This window comes from Silurus meridionalis, chromosome 3 (assembly GCF_014805685.1).
Source record: "Silurus meridionalis isolate SWU-2019-XX chromosome 3, ASM1480568v1, whole genome shotgun sequence".
NCBI lineage: Eukaryota > Metazoa > Chordata > Actinopteri > Siluriformes > Siluridae > Silurus > Silurus meridionalis.
The window spans coordinates 5,248,729-5,268,885 of record NC_060886.1 but is presented as its reverse complement, the minus strand read 5'-3'; the positions used below and the strand labels follow the sequence as shown (position 1 = coordinate 5,268,885).

General features: G+C 37.0%; 1 protein-coding gene across 1 annotated transcript in view; it reads right to left on the bottom strand.

The window, feature by feature from the left end:
• The window catches only part of gulp1a (GULP PTB domain containing engulfment adaptor 1a), a 163,556-nt gene that overhangs the window by 68,038 nt on the left and 75,361 nt on the right, over positions 1 to 20,157 (bottom strand). The window contains 1 exon segment of the mRNA XM_046839005.1: positions 19,609 to 19,702. The gene's annotated coding sequence lies outside the window, so the exon portion shown is untranslated.

Here is a 20,157-nt window from a genome sequence, read left to right as displayed (position 1 = left end):
AATCAATCAACAAAAATGAAAAAACGTATAAAATGCGCTGCTCTATTTTCCCGATGAATAACGTGTGCATTTTATGGCCATTTTCAACAAGTGGAGAATGATCATGCCTAATCTCAGCCAGTTATTAAATACTCAGAAACGTTATTGCGGTCATAAAGCCTTCTTCTCACTTAAAGTCTGATCAATAATCAGATTTTAATGGCATTTTGCTGAGACCGAAGTTATTTAAAACCCATTAGGCACCACAAGCAGTAGTAGAAAAAAAGAACGCTGAAAGTGCTGACTGGGCTCACACACTACTCTACTACCAAACCCTGCTCTATACACACTATGGATCATATTATATAAAGTGATTGGTTGACAGTAAGGGAGTATGAGGTGGTATCAAAAGTTTGAAAGACAAGCTCTGTTTACAAGAAAGTTCTTTATTTATTTATGTTTACACACCATCACCTTTAAACTAATCCAATTCTGCAATATGTCCATAAAGTCTTCTTTTCAAAGCGTGTCAAGCACCTTCCACGTTCCATGCCGGATCTCCACAATGGTGTCAAAACGCCGACCTTTGAGCCAAATCAGGTGAATAGGGTGTGTGTGGAACTGAAATCATGTGGATTGTTCTTAAACGATCATCATGCATTTTTGGGTGTTGAGTTTGTTGAAGGTCTTCCTGATCTCTCGTCGTCTTCCAGCAATGTTCTCCAGCTCTTGAAGCGCACGTGCCGAATTTCACGTTTCCTCTTTGTTCTAACTTGCTGTCCATTATGGAGTCGCAGACGTGGTAACAAACGTAAGTCAGAATAGCACCAGTTAGCACCATTAGTCTCGAAACTTTTTGCTACACCTCGTACTTCTGCTTTGTTACTGTAACTAAGTACACTTTTTAAGTATTTTCACTTTATTGAAGAATTTTTTATTTTGGAAAATGTTCTGGTGATAGTGTGTTTGGAGTGAGGGTTCTCTCATTTGTGTGCCTTTAACTAACTCTCTCCTTATAAAGGTCTGATGTTCAGGAAAATGGAACACTGAACTGCATCCATTATTCACATAAAGTGCTCACTGGTTTTACTTTTCATAACTAAAGTCCATTCAAAAGCAAGAGTGTTTGTACTTGAGTAGAAACAGCAAAAATAGAACTTTAAATAAAGTCATATATTAGTGGGGAATTTGTATATTTACTCAAAAACAGGAAAGGTGTACTGCAGGAGGCTATCTAAAGGTAGGGATGCACTAAACTGACGCCAAAGAACTAGGTCTGAGGAAAGCCGACTGTGGCGCACGACTGTGGTGCAACGGGGGGAGAAAGTTGCACTGAAACACACTGGACAGACTACAGCCCATGGTCAACTAGTGTGTGCATTCCGCGCTTACATGACACAACATAACTCTTCCATACCAGCAGGTGGCAGTAGTCTGTATTCATCATCCAAACAGGGAAAACGGAAGAGTTCAAACTGTATATAAATAAAGCAAGCGGCGTTTATACCTGCCATGTTCATTACAAAAATATTTGTGTAGCTTTTTTCAATCATGTCTGCTAAGCTGCAAATGGCACTGCTATTGTCAGCCGTCAGTCTACTTCCTGTGAATGGAGAAAAAAAAAAAACGGATAAAGAAAAAAAAGCACTAAATGGGATACCGTGGTGACAGGCACAAGGGGCTCTTCTAAACCTGGGTCGAGAGCTGGAGACAGCTGAAATATTTCGCTCCGGTTTTACCAGTTCAATTCCACATGTTGAAATAATTTATTAAAATTTTATTCAATTTCATTTAAATTAATAAAATGTGATACATCAAAATTTTTTAATAATCATCTGGTCAAATGAGGTGTCAAGACAAGTGGGCAGAATGATAAGTGTCTGTGAGCGCCCTCTTTACACCATCATTGTTTGCGTTCGTCAGTTCTGGTTTTGCCGTCTTTTTATTCGATAAGCTGAATAGCCAATCAGAGTTCTCATTCTCGCCGATGAGCTGCGCTGCCGACTCAGCATGCAGAACCACAGAAAAACAGTTGACATCGACCGACTAGAGCCAACACTGCGGAAAACAAACTAAAGCCAAGCTCAGTCAAGCTGCAAATGATTGGCCCTTGAGCAAGGCCCTTAAAACTGCACTGCTCAGTTGTATAAATTGATATATAAAAACACGAAGGACTTGCACAGGACTTGTCCTGGATTGGAGTCTGGCATAGATGTAAATCGCTCTGAATTTAAATATTCACCACTTCAATACACACAAATTGAAATGTACAGGAGTCTTGGTTAAAATGTTAAAATGACACCTGAATTATTGAGTCTACTAAATTATCTGCTGATGTGAGCAATACAACGACAACTCCACAGTGGCTCAAGAAATAAAACGCATACCTCAGCTTTATGTATCGGGGAAGGTCAAACGGAAAACTAGCTTTAAAAAAAAAGGAAGATGATTGATTGTATATTTTAGGTGGGAAAGAAAAAACCTGTCTCAGTGGATTTCATAAAAAGAACTAACAGGATTTTCATGGAGGACAAATCCACCAAAAGTCAAGGATGGAAAAATGCTGATTCAACTGTTCGGAGAACAGCAAGTCCACTTCCGATGGATGACCAGACACTGAGGATAAATCATACTTCTTATTGCACTTGAAAAATACAGTAGAAGTCATTTTGCTTAATGTTAGAAAATCAATGACAAGATAGCAGTGCATAAATCTCCCAAAGTAATGTTTTCCTGAAGCTGTAAGAATGTTAAAGAAAAGATACACACTATAATATACCAAAACAAACCCAGAAATCTTAAAATGATAAGCTTGGATCTGCCATTTTAGACAGTTCAGTTATCATACACTATAGTCAAAAGTCTGTTGACACCTGACTCCAAGTCTCTTCACTTTACATCAGGATCTGACTTTGCTGAAGCCCTTGTGTCTGAATCAGCAAAAATCTCCACAAAATCTAGTGGAACATCTTCTAAGAAGAGTGGAGGTTATTATAACAGCACATGTACAATAAATATGACCATTAAGTAAAAGACAGGAGGTGGAGCTGGAAAGTGAGAGCAGGGGACCAGATGACATACCGGTAGAAGCATGGAGATGTTTAGGAAAGATGCAGTGGAGTTTTAACCAGATTGTTTAACAAGATTTTGGAGGGTGAGAGGATGCCTAAAGAATGGAGAAGGAGTGTGCTGGTACCGATCTTTAAGAATAAGGGAGATGTGCAGACCTGCAGTAACTACAGGGGAATAAAGTAGATCAGTCATACCATGAAGTTATGGGAAAGAGTAGTGGAAGCCAGGCTGAGAGAAGAGGTGACCATCTGCGAGCAACAGTATGGTTTCATGCCGAGGAAGAGCACCACAGATGCATTATTTGCTTTAAGAATGTTGATGGAGAAGTATAGAGAAGGTCAGAAGGAGTTGCATTGTGAGTTTGTGGATTTAGAGAAAGCGTATGACAGGGTGGAGAGAGAGGAGTTGTGGTATTGTAGGGTGGAGTGGGTGGAAAAGAGTGATAGCAGGAGTGATTTGTGATAGAAGTGTATCTGCATGAGTGAAATGGAAAGTTTATAGGACTGTGGTGAGACCTGAGATGTTGTATGGTTTAGAGACAGTGGTATTGAGTAAAAGACAGGAGGTGGAGCTGGAGGTAGCAGAGCTGAAGATGTTGAGGTTTTCGTTGGGAGTGACGACAATGAAACAGGATTAGAAATAAATTTATTAGAGGGACAGCACATGTAGGACGTTTTGGAGACAAGGTAATTGAGGCGAGATTGAGATGGTTTGGACATGTTGAAAGAACATTTACTTATAATCTTATACTCCAGTACTCATGTTAGTTCTCACTCTCCAGTGTTCTGTATTGTTGAAAGATTTATGATCAAACTCTTGATGTCACCCAGATGAGGATGGGTTCCCCTTTTGAGTCTGGTTCCTCTCAAAGTTTCTTCCACATTACATCTAAGGGAGTTTTTCCTTGCCACAGTCGCCATGGCTGCTCATCAGGGATAAATACACACCATTCACCTTAACTGTTGATTTCTGTAAAGCTGCTTTGAGACAATGTCTGTTGTGAAAAGCGCTATACAAATAAACTTGACTTGACTTGACTTGACATGTGCAGAGGAGGGACCATAATGCTGAGGATGGAACCACCAGAAAGGAGAAAAAGAGGAAGGCCAAGGAGGAGGTTCATGGATGTGGTGAGGAAGACATGCAGGTAGTTGGTGTGAAAGAGGCAGATGTAGAGGACAGGGGGTATGGAGACGGATGATCCGCTGTAGCGACCGCTAATGGGAGCAGCGGAAAGAAGAAGAAGAAGTTTCACATACACATACATGTATATGCTTGAAAGTTTGCTCTTTCATGTCCCTTTTATCGTTTTCCCACTCACTCATGCACTCTCTCACTCACACCGGCACTGGCCCTTCATTTCCAAACATTTGTCCATATACTGTATTAAATAACACACATGTGCAGACCAAATATATTCCGCAAAAAGCAAAAGAAGTGGTCTAAGGCATTACTTGTTCTACTGTTTTCCTGCCTCTATGCTTTTTTCCACTGTTTTGTACATTTGCAATTACCAGTATAAAAATGTGCCCTGATTGAGTAATTTATACAATTATTTATTAAAACTTTGCTTTTAAGAGTTAAAAGCTTTGCTCAAGAGCCAAAGCAGGACCAGCTGTTCTTGCTCCTGTACTCCCTCTAGGCCCTTGATTCCTGTAAGAACATACATGCAAACCATTAAGGATTTAATTTAATCGAAACACAATTTGGTGTCAATCCAACGTGGAGATAAAAGTGTACATCCAAATAGATAAGTAAGCAACTTTACCCTGATCCTGGCTTAACAAACAGTGTGTTAGATAAGAATATTGGACATGAGTAGCGTCTAGTACCAGGGAGATCTATGAGCCATTAATCATCGGCTACAGTATGATAGGAAAAAAATGAAAATAAAATAAATAAATAAATAAATACATTTTATAAGTGAGGTATTCAGTGTTTCTTTAAGGCATCTTGAAAGCCATTAGTACACTACAAAGACAAACAGTTTCTTTATTGCTGGTTCTCCCTTTCCACCTAATCAATTGCAAATGAGTCATATAAGCCAAATAAAGGTTTCACTAACGAGGCAGTTGGGGTTTCATTTGTGTTTTGATGATGAATACTTGTACTAATAAGAATGTATGAGAAATTTGTCTTGTACTGTTTGCATTAGATTGCACTTATATATGACAAGGACAACTTACTTTTTAGTCTGTGTTATGTAGCTCTATGTTGTGTAATGTAGCTCTGTTGTTTATGTAGCACCAGGGTCCTGGAGAAATGTCACTGTGTACTGCATCAGCTATATATATGGTTAAAATGACAATAAAATCTTCTTGATTTGGCTCTTGCCACATCATGCAACGATCTGAAGAATTTCAAGAACAGATGAGAAACAAAGTAATTCACATATATCAGTCTGGAAAGGGTTTAAAATCCATTTCCAAGGCTTTGGGACACTACTACAGTAAAAGCCATATCTACAAATGGAGAAAACTTGGAACAGTGTTGATGCTTCCTAGGAGTGGCTGGCCTAGCACCGACGACTTATCCGGAAACTCATAAAAGAACAATAAATTCTAATTGTAGAGCACTTTTAATAGTGGACATTCTCCCAAAGCAGCATTATAGTAATAAAGAGTCTATAAAAGTCTATTAAAATTTTAATTGATATGTTAGTACCTATACGTTTATCCCTAATAAATGAGCCGGTGGCAACAGTGGCAGAAGATGGTATGAGGAAGAAACCTGGAGACAACCCAAATACAATCCTCATGTGGGTGGCAACGACTGTCCATTCATTATAGTTCTATAATTGTTGAGGTTATCAACTGTTCACCAATGGGTGCTTTAAAGCGAAACTGCAGTCGTAAGCTATTGTAGCAGACTGTTGATATTAATTTAAGTCCAAATCCATCCTTGTAGTTCTTCAGATGATCAATCACTTCATGGATCTTTAGGCTGTCCATGTGGAAACATCCTCAACTGCACAGAGTGGAATCCAATTGCAGATACCTCAATTTAGAACTTCTATCTATCAACCCCTTTATTTATCTACAGTATATAGACAACAGTTTGTGGTGTGCCTACCAAACAATTCATACATGAACATCCAATTCCATATTTCCTCCCAGAATGACCTCCACAATATTTTTATATTTCATGAAATTTTAAAGCTATCCAGATGTACATCCCTACTGAACTATCCAGAAGTGACAGTGATGAAAATCTCCTTGAGACGACATGAGAAAAGATTAAGAGCAATCAATCAGAATGACACCTGATCAGAGATGACAAACGTATACACATCCTTCACTAAAGTAGAAGTGCAGATACTCATGTTTGAAAAGACTCTGGTAAAAGTTGAACTACTGACTATACTTTTTTACTCAAGTTTAAGTAAAGAAGTTTGAGCTCCGCCATGTACATAAGTAAAAAGTATATACTACTCCTACCTGTTTTAGTGTCACACTGGTAACTGTGTGGCAAGTTGCCTTCTGTTTTGTTCGTTGTTTGCGTCATAAACTAGCCTACATCTGTGGTGTGCGAGAGCCAGGAAATGATACGCCAGTGGTAGGTTAAAAAAGCCGCACAATCACAAGAAACAGGTTGATGGGATAAAAACGGTGCGCAGAATAAATTAGATTAAAACTGAAGTAAAAACTTAAGTAACGACTCTGTTGTAAAAATGTAAAAAGTAGAAAGTACAGATATTTGTGTAAAAATGTCATAAGTGAAAGTAAACATTTGTTTAAAAAATAATAATATTAAAGTAAAGTACTGATACCAGAAAAAAGTACAGTAACTAAGTATTTGTACTTTGTCCCACATTTGCACCTAATAATACAGCACCCTTTGTAGAGTTAAGGGCCTTGCTCAAGGGCCCAAGAGGTGCAGCTTGGCGATACAGGGGCTTGAACCCCCCAGCCTTCTGATCAGTAACCCAGATCCCTAACTACTATGCTACCACTTTACACTCAGCATTACACAAAGTATCACAAAGCTGCTGATTTCCATTATGTTCCCTATGTTGACCTTTCAGGTCCAGTGTCACACTAAAAAAGCAAACCTCAGACCCCCAAATATCTATTTTAAAACTTTCTTCACAAGCAACAGATAGAAAGAGATCATACCGAAAAAAATCATAAATAAAATATGATGCAATATTCCATCTGTGACATTCTGAATATTTGATACATACTGTATATAAATACTGAGCATACAATAAACAAGATTGCATCATAAAGAGAACAAAAGAAGCTCAAGCACATGTTCTGCACACAACCTCAATATGGTGCTTCGGTATATTTACAGCTTTAAGGGCTCTCCAAATGTCAGTCATTGATTTTGTTATATTTACTGTAGCTCGATAAAGTTATTGGTGCTGTGTGGGTGATTTGGTCAACAAGGCTTTACAGGCCCCTAGATCAGACTATAAAAAGTTTCTTCCCAATTTTGAAAGTCTAAGAAAAGGAAGGAATGCTTGAAACTCTATTTGAGGAAGGTGATGTAAACGGAGACCAACAACCGAAACAAACAGCATTTGTAGATCTAATCAATACAGAAAGATGAACAGGCATGACACAGAGAAGGAGAAATCTACAAGCATGGAGGAAGGTGTCAACAAGAAAGTCCCTGGGAAAATGCTTGAGTGCACCAAAGCAGCAATGGAACGATTATTTGACAACACACACTCAATAATGCATTGAACAAACAACTAAACAACAATGAAAAGACTCGCTCACTCAATAATCACTGATGGCTTTAACAATAAAACCACTGAAATGTAACTAAAATAGCTTTATCTCGTTACTGTGGCACCAATCAGGAGGTGGGATGAAGAAGGTAGCAAGTAACAATCAGTTCTCGAAGTTGATGTGATGGAAGCAATGTGATGACTAGATGTCTGGGTTAGAACATTTTTAAAACAGTTTGTGGGAAGTTCCTGGTATGTAGTGGTAAGTACCTACTAAAAGAGGTTCAAGGAAGGACAACTTACTGTCATCCAATGACAGGATCATGTGCACCTCAGGCTCATTCAAAAATAAGTTAATGCTGGCTCTAATAGAAAGGAGTTGAAACACACAATGCATCACAGCTTGCTGAGGAGCTGCTTTGCTATGGTTTAATCAGAGTGCCTATGCTGACCCACCACCACAACTCTGCAATGGGCATGTGATCATCAGAACTGAACCATGATTCAATTCATTAAGGTAATCTGGTCTTTTATAAGTGTGTGCAACTTACCTTGGCAATACACTGCACCAGGATGCACTATGAGAAGAAAGCAAGCCAGAAGAGTCCTTTGGGCAAAGTTCTTCTCAGTCCCAGGGTTCAAGAGGAAATTACATCGACATGTACCACCTACCTAACCAATGTTGCAGACCAAGTATATGCCCTTTCATGGCAATAGTGTTCCCTGATTTCAGCAAACTCTTTGAGCAGAATAATGAGTCCTGCATATCCACACTGCAACAATTATTCAGGAATGATTCATAATACATGGCAAAGTGTTCAAGATGTTGACCTGGACTCCAAATGTATAGATCATGCTAGCATGTTTGAATGAAATGCTGAACTAACAAGTCCAATCCATGGAGGCCCTAGTTTACAACTTACAGTATTAAAAACTTTCAAAAATTAGTACAGAGTGACAACATACTGTAGGAGCTGAAAAATTCAGTTGTCTATATATATATATATATATATATATATATATATATATATATATATATATATATATACACTGGTGATCAAAATTAGAGAACAATTTATAAACAATTGAACAATTCTGAAATAATATCATCTTCACTGCTCAACAGTTAAATGAGTTTTTGTCTTGTCTATACCATGCTACCAGAACACCTTTTCCACAAAATAACTAAGGCATTTAAAAAAAAAAAAAAACACATTATTTTGCAGAAAACACACTGATCAAAATTAGAGAACACTTTCAGATACCTCCCAGTTACGGAGATTAAGATTGTGGGCCGTTCTAAAGTGACTAAAAGCCTCCGGCAGCAGGTTGTCCAGATGAAGGCCAAAGGAATGAACCTATCAGCCATAGCAAAACAAGTTGGTTGTTCCAAATCTGTGATTTCAAGAATATTGAATCTTTACAAAATCACAAACTCATTCAAGTCTGCCAAGAAGGCTGGTCGTCCACGGAAGACAAATACAAGAGAGGACAGGATACTGCGGAGGATCTTAATGGGCAATCGTTTCCACAGTGCAGCTGGAATTGCTCACCAGTTCAGCGCTGAACAGGGTAAGGATCTGTCTCATCATACAGTGTCTCGGCGTTTAAGAGCATTTGAACTGAAAGCCCACTCTGCAGTGACCAAACCTCTCATTAGCAGAAAGAATCAAAAGGCTAGACTAAGCTTTGCTGAGGAACATGTTGTGTGGACAGAGGAGAACTGGTACAAAGTTCACTTCAGTGATGAAAGCAAGTTTAATTTATTTGGGTCTGATGGGAAACATTATGTTCGGCGACAAACTGGAGAAAGACTAAACCCAAAGTGTGTAAAGAAAGTTAGTGAAAAATGGAGGAGGAAGTGTCATGGTTTGGGGCATGTTTTCTGCAGCAGGAGTTGGGCCTCTTATACAGCTACATGGCAGAGTGAATGCAAATGTTTATCAAAACCTTCTTCAACAACATATGGTTCCTTCCCTGCGTTCATCACCCAATCAGCCCGCAGTGTTCATGCAGGACAACGCTCCATGTCACACAGCAAAACGGGTAAAGCAGTTCCTTGAAACTGAAAACATTGAAATAATGACATGGCCTGTCCAGAGTCCTGATCTCAACCCAATAGAGAACCTCTGGAAAATCCTTGGTAACAAAGTTATGGCCAAGAAACCCACTACAGTCACCGAACTGTGGAGGAGACTGGAAGAAGAGTGGACCAAAATCACACCAGAGCAGTGTAAGAGACTAGTGCTGTCCTGTGGCCGCAGATGTGCTGAAGTCATTCAGAGCAGAGGCCTGTACACTTCCTACTAATTGCTGACTGTTGTAACCTTCAGAAACTTTTGTTGTAACCTTTTTCCATGCTACAGTCATTGTTGTTATCTAATTTTGATCAGTGTGTTTTCTGCAAAATAATGTTTTTTTTTTTGGAAATGCCTTAGTTATTTTGTGGAAAAGGGGTTCTGGTAGCATGGTATAGACAGGACAAAAACTCCTTCAACTGTTGAGCAGTGAAGATGACATTATTTCAGAATTGTTCAATTGTTTATAAATTGTTCTCTAATTTTGATCACCAGTGTGTGTGTGTGTGTGTGTGTGTGTGTGTGTGTGTGTGTGTGTGTGTGTGTGTGTGTATATATATATATATATATATATATATATATATATATATATATATATATATATATATATATATATATATATATATATATACACGATGCACTTTGGGAAGAAAATCGCAGCCGTTGAGAGAGTGCCGGTGGGAGGACATGTACCGGGATACGCATGCACGATAACAACGACCGCCGTGAACCAACATATACCAACAATAACGGACGGTGAGAGTGTGGAAGTTTAAATAGGAGCTGGTGATGATGATAAACGAGCACCATATGTGCGCGATTGAAGCAGAGAGCTTCAGAGAAAGTGGCCGAGAAAGCACCTGACACGCTGAAGGGGGCCGAAGGGGGCGTGGCAGGTGGATTCCTGACAGATAAACATGTACTGTATGTATTTTTATAGCATGCCTTCATCAAACAAATCGCGGCAACGCTGTTGTGTAAAAAAAAACCTTCAAAAACACGTGCATGCACATTCTCATTTATTAACGCACATCATGTACATAAAGAAATTTCAAGCACGTTAATATATTGCCGCCATTTTGATTTTCGTTTATCTTGATCATCGGTTACCTCGATGCTTTTTGGCGACCCCCTAGGACATCGACATAACCGGGTTCCACTGTATATATATATATATATATATATATATATATATATATATATACACAGTGGTACCTATGAATGCATTAATGTACGAGATTTCCGCGGTACGATCGGTCACTCGGTCAAATTGTTGCTTTTTTACGCGTGCAAAAAAATTGAGGTATGAGCTCGCAACGCTGCTGCTAGATGGCGAAGCGAAGCCAGAAAACGAAGATTGTGACGAAAATTAAGATAAGCAAAGAAGAAAATTTAAAAAAGTTCAAGTTTAGGGATACGTAGTGTACAGTAGTGATAGTAAAAAACAAGTTTTTCCCTCCTCCGCTTATCGCCTCTAACCCCCCACCACCCTTTCGTTAGCTCAAGTCGTCTCATCTCCAAGGAAAACACACTGTATACAACCTTATTATATCTTTACATACTCTTTCTATTATGTTTTTATACAAGATTTGTTATTTAGAAATTTATTTTCGTAATTTAATAACATGAAAGCGGGGTGTCATTTTGAAGGTTGGAACGGATTAATGCCATTTTAAGTATTAAAAAATTGATTTGATGTGCGAGCAAATTGAGATACGAGCTCATCCACGGAACAAATTAAACTCCTAGGTCAAGGTACCACTCTGTGTGTACATATATATATATATATATATATATATATATATATATATATATATATATATATATATATATATATATATATATAAATATATATATATATATATATAAATAAATATATATATATATATAAATAAATAGTTCAGTTTAGTTCAGTTCAGAATTTCAGCTTTTAGTTCAGTGAGCTGATGTGCGTAAATGTGCAGTAAGATGCTTAAAAGTAGAGAGAGATGTAAGAGTGGCTGAGTGCTCAGCAGAACAGATGTTGTGGAAGTTTTTTTTGCCATATGACAACAGGAGAGATCCCAGGCGTAAGGCGCAACATTTGCTGGTGGCAACATTTGTGCTCATGGCTTTAAATTAAGCACAAATTTGAGCTCATAGGGTTTGGAATAGTGTGCACAACTCTCTCAGCTTCTAATAAACCACTTTTCTCAACTTTAGTCATAAGCGATTCAAATTTCAGTCATCTAATTTTCTAACTGTAACTGTAAAAGTCCAGAACGTGTTCATTAATTTTTCATTTTGGAAATGAAACGATTATGTATAAATAAAAGTTTTGCTTATAATGTACAGTAGAATATTTAAAATCCAACTCACATTTAATTTTGTGACTTTGAGTTAACTGGGTTTGTGGGACTCTTGAACAACACAAATAACTGATCAACCATCAGCACAGAATCAATCAGTGGTTTCATCCAACACTCTGGATTCACTTTGAGTTTATATGGATCACTACCTGCTTTTCAAAAGAGGGTGACAGAAAATGGGGGTCCCACACATGTCCTCTTCTTACAGTGTTATGACAATCAAATAATCTTCAGACACTTATTACAGAACATCCCCACCCCAAGTACACCCCAAGCCAACCCCACCCTGTTCTACTGGACTGTTTGCATTATCTAAATATAGGAGGTGAAGGCTAATTAAGGCATTGGACTTTGGATCAGAAGGTTAAGGGTTAAAATCTCAGCACCACCAAGCTGCCACTGCTGTGCTCTTTAGCAGGGCCCTTAACCCTCACTTGCCTAGTTGTAAGATGCTCTGGATAATGACATCTGCCAAATGACATTAATGTAAATATAAACGTTTGCTCTGGTTTATATCATTTATAATTTGGACAAATGGCACCAGAGTGGACTCTTTTCCTAAAACAAAAGTAAAATTCCCTTTGACTTTGAGTTTACATTAGAAGTATTGTAAACCTTTGGTGCATTGATCATATTTGGTATTGTGAGAGTTTGATGACTACACTTTGTCGATTAAACGAAGATGAGATCTAGAGAAAATAACTAAATAAGCTATTTTCCCTTGTTTGTCAGTGCTTTTCATATTGAATAATAAAAACACACAAAGGTTTCCCAATTCACTGTGATAAAAAAAAAAAATTAAATGAACTCAACATACAGCGATCCAAACTGCCTTCTTTCTTTATTTATTCCATTACTTTCTTCCTTCTGTGTTCTGGGTAAAGTTCTCACCACACTATATTCCCACCCCACCACAAGTATGTCTGACATTTATTATTCTCTATTTGTTCAGGATTTTTAAATAATGCTTTAAGATTGGTGTCTGTTGTGCAATCGTGTGTCTTTGCAATTTTGGGTAACTACAGTATGTAATTATGTGTTTTTTTTCCATGTGTGCAAGCTATGATTAGTGTTGGCTGCTGTGGCACCCAAATCACCCCATGAGGGATACATGAAGCTAAATCTCTTCATTCCTCTATTCATGGAAACAAAGCTTGTATGATTTGTATGATTGTTTTCAAATTAGATAGTTGTAACAAAACAGCAATAACAGTATTATTAAGGGTTGTCAAAATTACAGTGTTAATAACGCAATAATGATAATTAATTTGAACGACACAAATTTTATTAATGGCAATTAATGCAGCGCGCTTTTCTGTTTGACCATTTTTACACAGTGAAATTCTTTTCTTTGCATTTTCCCAACTTGTTCCAAAAGCTGGGGTCAGGGCGCAAGGTCAGCCATGATACCGCACCCCTGGAGCACAGAGGCTTAAGGGCCTTGCGCAAGGGCCCAAGAGTGGCAGTTTGGTGATACCGGAGTTTGAACCACCAACCTCCTGATCAGTAACCCAGGGCCTTAACCACTGAGCATTCCACTCAGATATAATATATATATATATATATATATATATATATATATATATATATATATATATATATATATATTGTCCTTGTCAAAATTCCGTTTAGTGTCCTGATGATTTACGTAATTTAAAACACCATAATAACTTTAAAACATTTACAAGAATATTTAGTTTTCCTGCTCTATGTTGAGTTTGGTTTCACAAAAAAAATAAACAAGTGCATAAAGCATCCATATTTGTCTATGCCCATGTTGATTAGAGTAGTAAAATTGTTAATTGTTAATTTAAAGTACATTTAGAACAGAAAAAAATGTGCGATTAAGTTGCGATTAAACACGAGTTAACTTATGACAATCATGCGATTAATTGCAATTAAATGTTTTAATCGATTGTATAGTATAGTATTGTATAGTATAAAGATAGGATAAATATATTGTAGTGCTGGTAAAAGTAGTAATATTTGATTATCATTATCATAAGTAGTAGTAGTTGAAGAAATAGTAGTGGTAGCAGCAAGATTAGTGCTAAATCAAATATTATTCATAATAATACATATAATGTAAGTTTTATCATTTTTGTAGTCGGTCTTGTAAATATACCATTTCAATATCAGTATACTTTTTATTAGCTGTAGTTAAAGTGATATTATTATTATTATTATTATTATTATAAAAATAATCTATAAAAAATTATATTAGCAGTAGTAGTAGCAATAATTATAGAGGTATTAATAGGTCAGTAGTAGAAGCAGCAATAATACAATAAATGCACTGTAGTAATACTCTAATATTATCAAGAAGTAGTAAAAGTAATAGTAGTAATAGCAGCAGGAGAAGTACAGGTTTAAATATTATTATTCATAATAATACAAAGTACTGTCATTTCCGGACTATTAAGCGCACCCATATATAAGCCGCACCCACTGAATTTGACAAAGATGTTTATTTTGAACATAAATACACCGCACCTGTCTAAAGGCCGCAGTGTCTACACTGAATGAACTTTACACAGGCTTTAACGAAAGACAGTGTCTGTTACACAGCTTGAATCTAAACAGTAGCCGACCAAGAAAGTCATTGTTCACTGTCTTCCTCCTTCCTTCCACAACTATTTCTCTCGAGAGTTTATCTTTTGGCATCGTGTGTTTAAAAATCACCATCGGTGAAGCTTTTCCCCCGATGCCGTGCAGCTCAGAACAAAGGTGAAGTGTGTTTTCATGCCCGTTTGTTTTCAGCGTGACGAATGATTCGCATTTCCTGTAGACAGTCCGAGTGAGCGGCAGGTCAAACGTCAGAGGAACATCATCCATATTTATGATGTGGTGCGGCCCGATTCAGTGGGAGTGCATCTGATTTAATATAAAGAGTTTCATTGGTTCACCTGAACCTGTTCAGCAATTTCATTGGTCTAATGTTATGGGGCTCAGTTTTTTAGCTTTAAGTTTGTGAAATTGGGAAAAACTCAGAAAAATCCATAAATTAGCCTCTTCGTTGTTTAAGCCGCGGGGTTCAAAGCGTGGGAAAAAAGTAGCGGCTTATAGTCCGGAAAATACGGTATTGTCATTTTCATAGTATTACTTGTAAAAGTACTAATATTTCAATATTATGATTCTCATTATTAGCGGTAGTAATATTACATTGTATGTTATTATTATTTTTATTTTGATTATTATAAGCAGCAGCAGTCGTAGTATAAGTTCAATGTGTATCCTCTTGTGTAGGTGACACTGTTTTATAAACCAGCACCGATTTTATTCAGAAAACTCAAATTGGCACCAGGGTTCTATCATGGACTAAAATGAATTAACTGTTAAGTTGTAATAAACTAGAAGGACAAGTCAGACAATTTCTTTTCTTTTTTCTTATAGAAATCAGGGGTAATAACTTTCTGTTTGCATTCTATTTCAGATCAAATCCATCTGTTGTAAGCACGTGATCATTCCCCTACTGCATTCCATTTTTTATTTATTTTTTTTACTTTTTTCTGCATATTCTATTTTCCGACTTTATATAAATAAAGACACTAAATAAATAAGCGCCTGTGTGCTTCGAGGTCGTAGAGAAAAGTAGAGAAACTTCAGTAGCATTTTTCTTTATGTATATATTAGATGTATGGCCAGATAATTAAACAAAAATCATGGTTACACTTCTTTAGCATACATTACTGCTGAGAATTGAGTGTAACACTGCACAAACCTTTGATTACTATAATAAATTGTTTGATCATTTAATTTTGTTTCCCCCTGCACATTACTGCCAATAAGATAATTGTCACTTTTGATGAAAGTATCCACAAAATGCCATGAATGTCAATGTAAATGAATGCTGTAGTTTGTATAGTGACTAGAGGCACACTGTAGGTATTAAAGAGTCAGAATAAGTAAAGGATGATGTGATGCATTTGAGTGCATCATTTTCTGCATTGCATAAATCCTGCACCTGGAATAATGTTTGGAAAAGAAGAACTCTGCTTTTTTTCCTGCCAGTCTGCAGTGCGCTCTGTGCCAACTTCATAGCCTGAGTGATGATAGGAAGAAGCACATCACGCCTTTACCTCAACACATTATTGCCTCTCACAGGAATCAATCATAATTCAATTAGCCGAGGCAGGAGGTGAGCATCCTGGCAAAAATCTCACCCACACAAAACACACACGCGCACACACAAACTGCCTATAATCACAACAAATGACTTGCAAACTCATTAGACAACACAAGCCCGAGGCATGAAAAAAATACAGAGACTGATATGGAGAGGATCACTGCATTGTTTAGTTTTTTTTAGATTGGGAGAGATTAATTTCTATTCTGACACTTCGTCCTCAGAGTATCAGAGCTGTTTTTTTTATATACTCCGGTGAAGAAATAATTTGTTTAGGGACCGTCGCGGCTCAGCAGTTAACAATGTGAAAGCCACAGAGGGACTCGAAGAGGAACTGATCAGGTGTATGCTTGTGCTGCATTCTGCCTCATTAAACAATGACAGCAGTTGTGTTTTTTCGGAACTCACGATCATTTAACGAAATCGGTCTGAGAAACAGAACATTCGAACAAAGAAGCGGGAAAAAATAGATCTACGAATTACATAATGCAAAGCCTATTATTAAGATGTTGAGGTTTTCGTTGGGAGTGACGAGGATGAAAGAGATTAGAAATAAGTTTATCAGAGGGACAGCGCATGTAGGACGTTTTGGAGACATGGTGAGGGAGGAGAGATTGAGATGGTTTGGACCTGTGCAGAGGAGGGACATGGGGTATATCAGTAGAAGAATGCTGAGGACAGAGCTGCCAGGAAGGGGGAAAAGAGGAAGACCAAGGAGGAGGTTTATGGATGTGGTGAGGGAAGACATGCAGGTAGTTGGTTTAAAAAAGGCAGATGTAGAGGACAGAGGGGTATGGGGACAGATGATCCGCTGTGGGAACCCCCTAATGGGAGAAGCCAGAAGAAGAAGAAAAAGTAGTAGTAGATAGAAACAGTTCAGCAGTAATAGGTTACCTGTGCCCTTTTTTCTGGAATTTTTCCTTCCCAGTGCCACCACTGGACATTAAGGATAAACTTAAAGAAAGTAATTTTTATGACAAATGTATATTCGTAATCTATTTAAATCTGTGAAGCTGCTTATAGACAATGCCCATTGTAAAAGCTCTAAATCAAATTGATTGCATTTCAAGTTGTCATATGTACAGATGTCAGTAACAGTTTGTACAATGAAATGCTTAAGTGAGGGCACAAGCAAACTACAGCAAACTACAGCAAACTACAGCAAAATAAACAATATTAAACAGTGAAAAGGAAATATTTATTCTTTTATTATTTTTTTGCTGAGTAGCAGCAACAGTAGTAGTTGCAGTTAAAACCACTTGTAAAAAATATCAATATTTTAGCATGATTATATTTAGTAGTAGTAGAATTAATAATAATATTAATTAATATGTAATGTCTTTAAAGTATGTCCCTCACCACTGGCACCAGTGGCTTGTTTGTTACGGATAAACTTATAAAGAGTAATTTTATGATGCCACATTCATATTCTTTATCTATTAAAATCTGTAAATCTTTGAGACAATGTCTATTATTCTAGACAAATCAAATCAAAATGATAAAAATAATATATAATAATAATAATAATAATAATAATAATAATATACTACAATAATAGAGTAGTAGTAGAAGCATCAGTAATATTAGTAGTAATAGTTCTACTACTATTATTATTTTTTTTCGTTATTATTGTTCTGAAGCATTATTTCACTTATTCCAGAATAAAAGCGTGGAACAAATGTGCAGTAAAAAGTCCAGTAGCCTCCGAGGTGAGTGATGAATGGACCGGAGGCATCAAGCAGCTCTGTATGATGCCATATGCCATACAGTCTGGTTAAAAAATGAGAGCCAAATCCCCCAATGCACAATGATGATATGCACAAAAAAAATCGAAAAAGTAAGTGAAAAAAGAAAACGCCAAGCAATTCTGTGATCAGCAGATTCAGCGCCATGGGAGACATGGGCCAAACACTTTTGGAAAAAATATTAACCACTCAATCGCCAGACCTGCACACATGTGTGACTGATGGGAGAAGGCTTGTAGTAGTCAGGTTGAATTGGAGCACTGCTGCGACTGCTCCAGGTGCTCTATTGTGTGGGGAAACAATGGAGCTGAGCTTCTAAACGTCATTTTCATGTGAACAACAAACTGATCTGAGGTGCAGGAGGTAAGTGTGCAACTGGAAATACAAATGGAAAGAAGGAACTTTTGGAAGAATTCGAAAGAGAAATATTATGCTGAATATTTTGAATACAGAAATTAAGTACATGTTTTTCTGCATTTAGTGTTTTGAAGGTTCATTCAATAAATGTGGATGAAAATGATGTAAGATCTATGCTTTGGTCCAAAGTTACCATTAATGTTTTCGAAAATGATCAAATCTATGCCAAGATGAAGAAAAGCTACTGTATTCTGGCAGCCTGTGGTGGCCCAGACACCTATTAAGTTTTTTCCTTTAGTCCGTCACTTGTCTGTACATGATATGCGTGTATAAAGAGTATTTTATTCCACTCTTATGACCGAAAAAATGTGACTGCCTGAGGACCAGTATAAACTCACATTTGCTAACCCTGAATAACACTACATCACCCAGCATGCCCACTTCACACCAAAAAAAATGCTCTGATGTCAATTGAATGAAAGGTCTAATTGGATTGGACAGCATAAGCAGCGCAGTTATGAACTTGACATGCTGAATATGTTAATATTACGCAATATATATCCTAAAGCAACTGATAAAAATAGTTTAATTGTGCGGTCTTCAGTTGTACCACAAATTTGATCATATTTACTGATAACTAGAATCTCTGAAATGTTTAGTTTCTTAGTATTTCATATCGCCCCATTTAGCCTCTGACAGTGTGCACTCGAAATTGTATAGGTTCTGGAAGTTTACGTAAAACATTGCGATCCATTTCAGAGAAATCTGACAGTGAGTATGATACATTTTCAAAGCATTCGAAAAACTGAGCAAGAAATAGTGCATAATCTCGAATATTACAATATTGCACAATGTTCACTATCATTTAAAAATACTCGATTTCCAATTAAAACATCGTACCTCATGTTGGTAACGAAACTTATAGTTGCATACATGCATGTAAGAGATCACATAAGCGATAGATAAAAACATAAAATTCATAAGCTGTGTTTCTTTAATAAAAAATCAACTGATCGTGTTGTTAGTGCTGGCAAACGTGCTTTGAATAAAAAAATAATACTATTTAAAAAGATAGGCTTGTAATAAAAACTGTGCATATTAGAGCATGGAATATTATTCCTTAAATATTGCCTTACAATTTACATCTTGTACAAAAAATGGAAAAGTCATGTGTAAATAAAAGCTCAAAAGTCAGGAAAAAAAACACAGATGATGGATGTCTTACCAGTCCTGGGGTCTTGAATTCGTCTCAAATCTTCGGATATTCTCTCTCATTTGATATCTTTATCATCACAGGAGCGGTGAGTTTCCTTCAAAGGCTAAAAAATAGAGATATATATGTAAACATCTTAAATAAAAGCAATAGGCCACATAAACATGGCAGCTAATTAGCGAGAGAAACAAGGTGCCAGACAGAGCAACTGACTGATCTTTACTAGAATTACCCCATTATAAGCAACACAATGTTGGAATTATAATGAGGAAACTATCGATTAGGAATAATATACAGTGCTTCTTTTTAGTTCCATGGAAATCAGCCATAAAACAAGTAACACTGAAGAAAAACTGACATAGCAATTATAGATAAAAGAGAGAGAACAGGAAACAGCAGTAGCGATAGATTCCGAAGGTAACTCAGAAAACAATGGACTAAGGAAACATCCAAAAGAACTGGCCTTAATTAATAAGACATGATACAGAAAATTGCTTAAATTAAACATTTATTGATCAACACAAGCCTCTCCAATCATTCCACTCGTTTCCAGGTTTTTGT